This window comes from Rhinopithecus roxellana, chromosome 8 (genome assembly GCF_007565055.1).
Source record: "Rhinopithecus roxellana isolate Shanxi Qingling chromosome 8, ASM756505v1, whole genome shotgun sequence".
NCBI classification, from domain to species: Eukaryota; Metazoa; Chordata; class Mammalia; order Primates; family Cercopithecidae; genus Rhinopithecus; species Rhinopithecus roxellana.
In genome coordinates, this window is record NC_044556.1 from 76,342,714 (window position 1) to 76,348,270 (window position 5,557).

The following is a 5,557-nucleotide window of genomic DNA, read 5'->3' on the forward strand; positions in this document are numbered from 1 at the left end:
GGGGAGACGCAGCTGCAGGGGCGGGAGGGGGAGCGGTCTGGTCGCCTAGCAACCGCGGCACGCCCCCGGGAAACGCCTCGGCGCAGCTACGCGCTGACGCACGGGGGCGGGGCCCGTGGGCCGGTCCAGGCCACGCGGCGCTCCTAGCCGGTGCTAGCGCTGGCGCGGGAGGCGGGAGGCTGGAGGCGAGGATCCCGCGGCCTAGGCGGCTCGGGTTCCCTGGCGCGAGCTGCGGACGGACAGAGGGGTCCGGCGAAGGAGGGGTGAAAGTAACAGCCCGCGATCTCAGAAGGGCTGCCCGCCCCTCACGGTCCGCGGTCCCTTAAGTAGCATGTTGAATCCTGGAAGTTCTAAAACCTCCCGCTTCAATATGAATTTTAAATTAAAGAAAACATATGTGTATTGTTTTAGGCTTTCCCACCACGGGGACGACCCTCCGGGGGTTTGTGAGTTACATAAGAAAGCAATAATAACCCATTTATTGACACGATGCCTCCATTTATGAACATTTGATATCAGTAACCGAGGTACCCGACGACTTTCGTCTTTTACAGACTTAGCTGGGATGCAGAATAGAAGCTGGGCCTTTGTCTGACTCCCCTGCAACAGTCAGCCACAGACGGGAAGACAGCGTAGGAAACTAAGGCCAGAGGAGTTTCGCTTCCTCATGAACGTGAAGCGGCAAAGCGGCAAAGCCTGAACTAGAAGCTTCTAACGCCTAACCGTCCTCCTGCCGCACCAGGACGCCTGCGAGGCCCTTCCTGACTTTTTCCTTAGAATGCGTGTATATGTGTCTTTTTCCTTTTCTGATGCTGAGACCCCTTAGAAACACCAATGTTAAGCAGATTTCCATCGTTGGAGGTTAAAACACCCGAACACAAGTGTTTTCTTGAGTGTGGCATCCAGTCATGTTTTGTGGGTTTGTTTGTTTAAAAAAAAAAAAATCCTGGAAGATAGGTGGTAAGAACCAGAGCTTGTAAACCCACCAAGCACGAGGCGGTCGGACTGTCCAGATTCTGGAGTGCAGAAGACACCAAACGTTCTCGGAATGCCGAACGCGGGCGCCACCTGGTGGGACTAGAACGCTCATTGTCCCAAATCAGCATAGTACAATTCCCATAAATCTTAAAAATTCCCATCCAAGGCTCATTTCCTTGTGACTGAAAGTTATATTCTCTGTTCTCAGGACTCCAAGTAAAAATGTCCCTAAAGAGCCAAAGTCGCTTCACTCTATACAAGAATCTATTGGTGGCCGGGCGCAGTGGCTTAAGCCTGTAATCCCAGCACTTTGGGAGGCCGAGACGGGCGGATCACGAGGTCAGGAGATCGAGACCATCCTGGCTAACACGGTAAAACCCCGTCTCTACTAAAAAATACAAAAAACTAGCCGGGCGAGGTGGCGGACGCCTGTAGTCCCAGCTACTCGGGAGGCTGAGGCAGGAGAATGGCGTAAACCCGGGAGGCGGAGCTTGCGGTGAGCCGAGATCCGGCCACTGCACTCCAGCCTGGGCGACTCAAAAAAAAAAGAATCTATTGGTTTGGGGAATTTTATTTTTTGTGATCAATGTTACTTTAGCCTTATGATATGCATAGAAATAAAGTTTTCTTCCATGATTATTTTTTAAAGTTTTCTAATTTTGTAAATAAACTTTTTCTTTTTGTCTCCCCCTTCCCCCACTCTGCAGCCAGAGCAATTCTGCTTTCACAGGGGTTTGTATTTGGGCTCTTATGAAGCTTTTGTTTGAGGAAAGAGTTCCATGGCAACGCAAAGATTGGACGAGGTTACTGTTGAAATCCCTTCCAGCTCTAAGATTGTAAAATTCTATTAAATAATCCCCGTTCTCAGTACTTATGTGGACACCTCAGACCACTGTACTGCCCTCCCTAAACAGTTGAATGAGACTTGCTCCCACATGATTTCTTACCTCATCCTGAATCACTGCTCGTGAGACGATTGCATCCTCAGTCTGTGTTTAAGACACATCTTCCAGAGCCAAGTGGAAGTGTTCCTGCTCTCTTTCTTGCTCCTAAGGTGGGAATTACAGAGGCCTCCTTTGTTGTTAGCCTATTGTTCCCATGGTCAAGGGAAAGAGGACTCCTTGAGGGTGCTGGAGCTACATAAATCTCTGACCTTAGTGACCCAATGTTTCTTCAAAGAGCCCCTGTATGATGGGGTTAACGTCCCATAAGGGATCTGAAAGGAGCCTCCACACCCCTGCTGAGCGCGGCCCTGTCCCCTCCAGCTCCCAAGCAGCTTCCACATCATTCATGCCCTTTCTTCCCCTCCAAAGCCTCATTCAAGAGTAGTTTAAAATCACCATTATCATTCTTCATGCAGTTAAAGTCAGATTTACCCACCATGATTTAGTCAAAAGTCATATAAGATGCCTGTCTGTCCTTTGAAGCCAGTCCTAAGACATCTGCAAAATAAGGTACTTGCGAGTTCTAATACATTGACTAAGGAAATAAACAGCAGCAAAAAAATGCAACTATTCCAGGATCATAAAACCCATTGGGACATTCACAATGTGATCAAAGTTTCAAATGCAGAGATTAAGAAAATATCCCTGTGGCCACATTTACCTGGAATTTTGTGATAAAATAGCTGTTGGTAGGTTATGTTAAGTTTGAACAAGTTTCATTGGTATAATTTCTGTACAGCAAAATGTGCCGTAATGCCTACTGCAACATGTGCGTCACAGAATTGAAAAAAAAATTTTTTTTTTTTTTTGAGACGGAGTCTCGCTCTGTCCCCCAGGCTGGAGTGCAGTGGCCGGATCTCGGCTCACTGCAAGCTCCGCCTCCCGGGTTTATGCCATTCTCCTGCCTCAGCCTCCCGAGTAGCTGGGACTACAGGTGCCGGCCACCTCGCCCGGCTAGTTTTCTTTTGTATTTTTTACTAGAGACGGGTTTCACCATGTTAGCCAGGATGGTCTCGATCTCCTGACCTCGTGATCCGCCCGTCTCGGCCTCCCAAAGTGCTGGGATTACAGGCTTGAGCCACCGCGCCCGGCCGAAAAATATTTTTAAAAAATCCTTTGGAGAGAACCAGTGAAACTTACTCTTTTCCCCAAGCTATATTAACCTCAAATTCACCTGTGTTCCTGAAATACATACTTGCTATTTTTTTTTCAGAAACACTGACATCTAGCTCACTGGAACACTAAAGCCATGGCTTATTTTTTTGGAGCCTCAGAAAACTGTCTCTCTTCTATGCCTCAGGCATCTCCTGTTCTTATGCCCTCCCCTCTCTACCAAGATTTGAAAAATGCCCCTTATTAACACAGCAAACAAAAGCCATGCCTGCAGTGCTGCACTACAGCACGGCCTCTTCCACTACTATACACAGTTAGTTCTGTGTCTCCTAAACCCTGAAGATTGCCCTTATTATCCCAAACCCTTCACCTATTTTTCTTTTCCAAAACTTTTGCCATCTTTTTCCACTTGTTCCTCCTAAGTCAGCGTGACCAGTTCCACCTATAGCCCTGAGGGGTCCTATGAAGCTTCCTTACTGAAATCTTGAAACCAAACCAGGAGTCTTTCTAATCATCATTTACTATTTGCTAAGTATTTATTGTGTTCCAAGCACCATCTGAAACACTTTAACATATTTGCTCATTTAAAACTCGCAGTAGTCCTGTGAGATGGGTATTATCTCCGTCCTACACTTCAGAAAACAGTCCAAGGTCACCCAGCCAATAAATGATGAACTGCAATTCAAACCCTGGTCTGTTTGATTGAAAGACCCAGCCTCTTAACTGCCTGCATTCTACCTATATTCCCTGAGCCTGGGAGGCTAGCCAGTCTAGACCACTGGATCCTTTGAATTCTGTAACATAGTTTCCCTTGATTTAAGATTCTGAAGGTGGTAAGCAGAATGATAGTTTCCCAAAGATGTCCACATCCTAATGCCAAGAATCTGTAAATATGTCACTTTACTTGACAAAAGGGGACTTAGCAAATGTGATGAAGTTAAGGATCTCGAGATGGGGTGATTTTCCTAGATTATCTGAGAGGGCCCACTGTAATCACAAGGGTCCTTTTAAGATGGAAGGGGAGGCCGAACACAGTAACTCACACCCATAATCCCAGCACTTTGGGAGGCCGAAGTGGGTGGATCACCTGAGGTCAGGAGTTCAAGACCACCCTGGCCAACATGGTGAAACCCCGTCTCTACTGAAAATACAAAAATTAGCTGGGCGTTGTGGTGTGTGCCTGTAGTCCCAGCTACTCAGGAGGCTGAGGCAGGAGAATCACTTGAACCCAGGAGACGGAGTTTGCAGTGAGCAGAAATCACGCCATTGCACTCCAGCCTGGGTGACGGAGTGAGACTCCATCTAAAAAAAAAGATGGAAGGGGAAAGCAGGATGGTCAGAGAGGGAAATGTGACTGTGGAAGCAGAGGTCAGAGAGAGAAAGAGATTTGAAGATGCTGTTGTTGGTCTTGAAGATGGAGGAAGGGGCCATGAGTTAAGGAATGAAGGTGGCCTCCAGAAGCTTTTGGAAAAGGCAGGGAAACAAATTTTCCTCTAGAGCTTCTAGAAGGAATAAATCACTGCTTACACCTTAATTTTGGGACTTCTGACTTCCAGAACTGTAAGATAAATTTGCCTTATTTCAAGCCACTAAATTTGTAGTAATTTGTTGCATTAAAGCTTAGGAACCTTGGCTACTGTAATAGATTAAACATGGCACATCCTTTGCAGCTGCTCCCAGGGAGAGGAAGAAACTATTTTCCTGGTTCTTGAAGCTGACTGGCCACGTGACTTGATTTAACCAATAACACGTGACAGAATTGGTGGTATGTGATTTAGGAGCTGAGGCCTCAGGAGACCTCCTTACAGCTTCTGCTCTCCTTCTCTTAGATGCTGCCACCATGTGGACAAGTCTGAGCTGTATTTCTGTAGTCCTCGGCTAATGCCAACTGCCGGACAAGTGAGAAAGGCCACCCGGTTGAGTTGACAGCTGACAGCAGCCACATGAGAGCACCACACAAAGCTAGCAGGAGAACTTCTTGGCTGCACCCCGCCCAAATCAACAGCCCCTTGAGAATTATGAGCAAATAAAATGATTACTTTAAGCCATTAAGCTTTGGGGTACAGCAATAAATAAATGAACTTTTGAAAAATACCAATTATGCCTACCCTCCATCCCACCAAATCTAATGATGAACAGTTTCTTAGTAAGAATACCTGCTTATCTTTTTATTGTGGCTGTTGTTCATCAGCCAAGTTTGGAAATCACTCATGTGTAGACCAAGTCCTGTTGGGTCACCTGGCTCTTGGAAGGTCTTAGAAAACCACTATACCTGCTCTATTCACAGCATTTGGGCCATGGAACTAGTTCTCTCTCAATGACCTAGTATACAGGTTAGGGCTTTTTCTATTGCAAGTATCAACCTAAAACTGCTTAAAGAAAATGTACCAGCTGGGCGCGGTGGCTCACACCTGTAATCCCAGGACTTTGGGAGACCAAGGCAGGTGAATCACTTGAGGTCAGGAGTTCGAGATCAGCCTGGCCAACATGGTGAAACTTCATCTCTACTGAAAACACAAAAA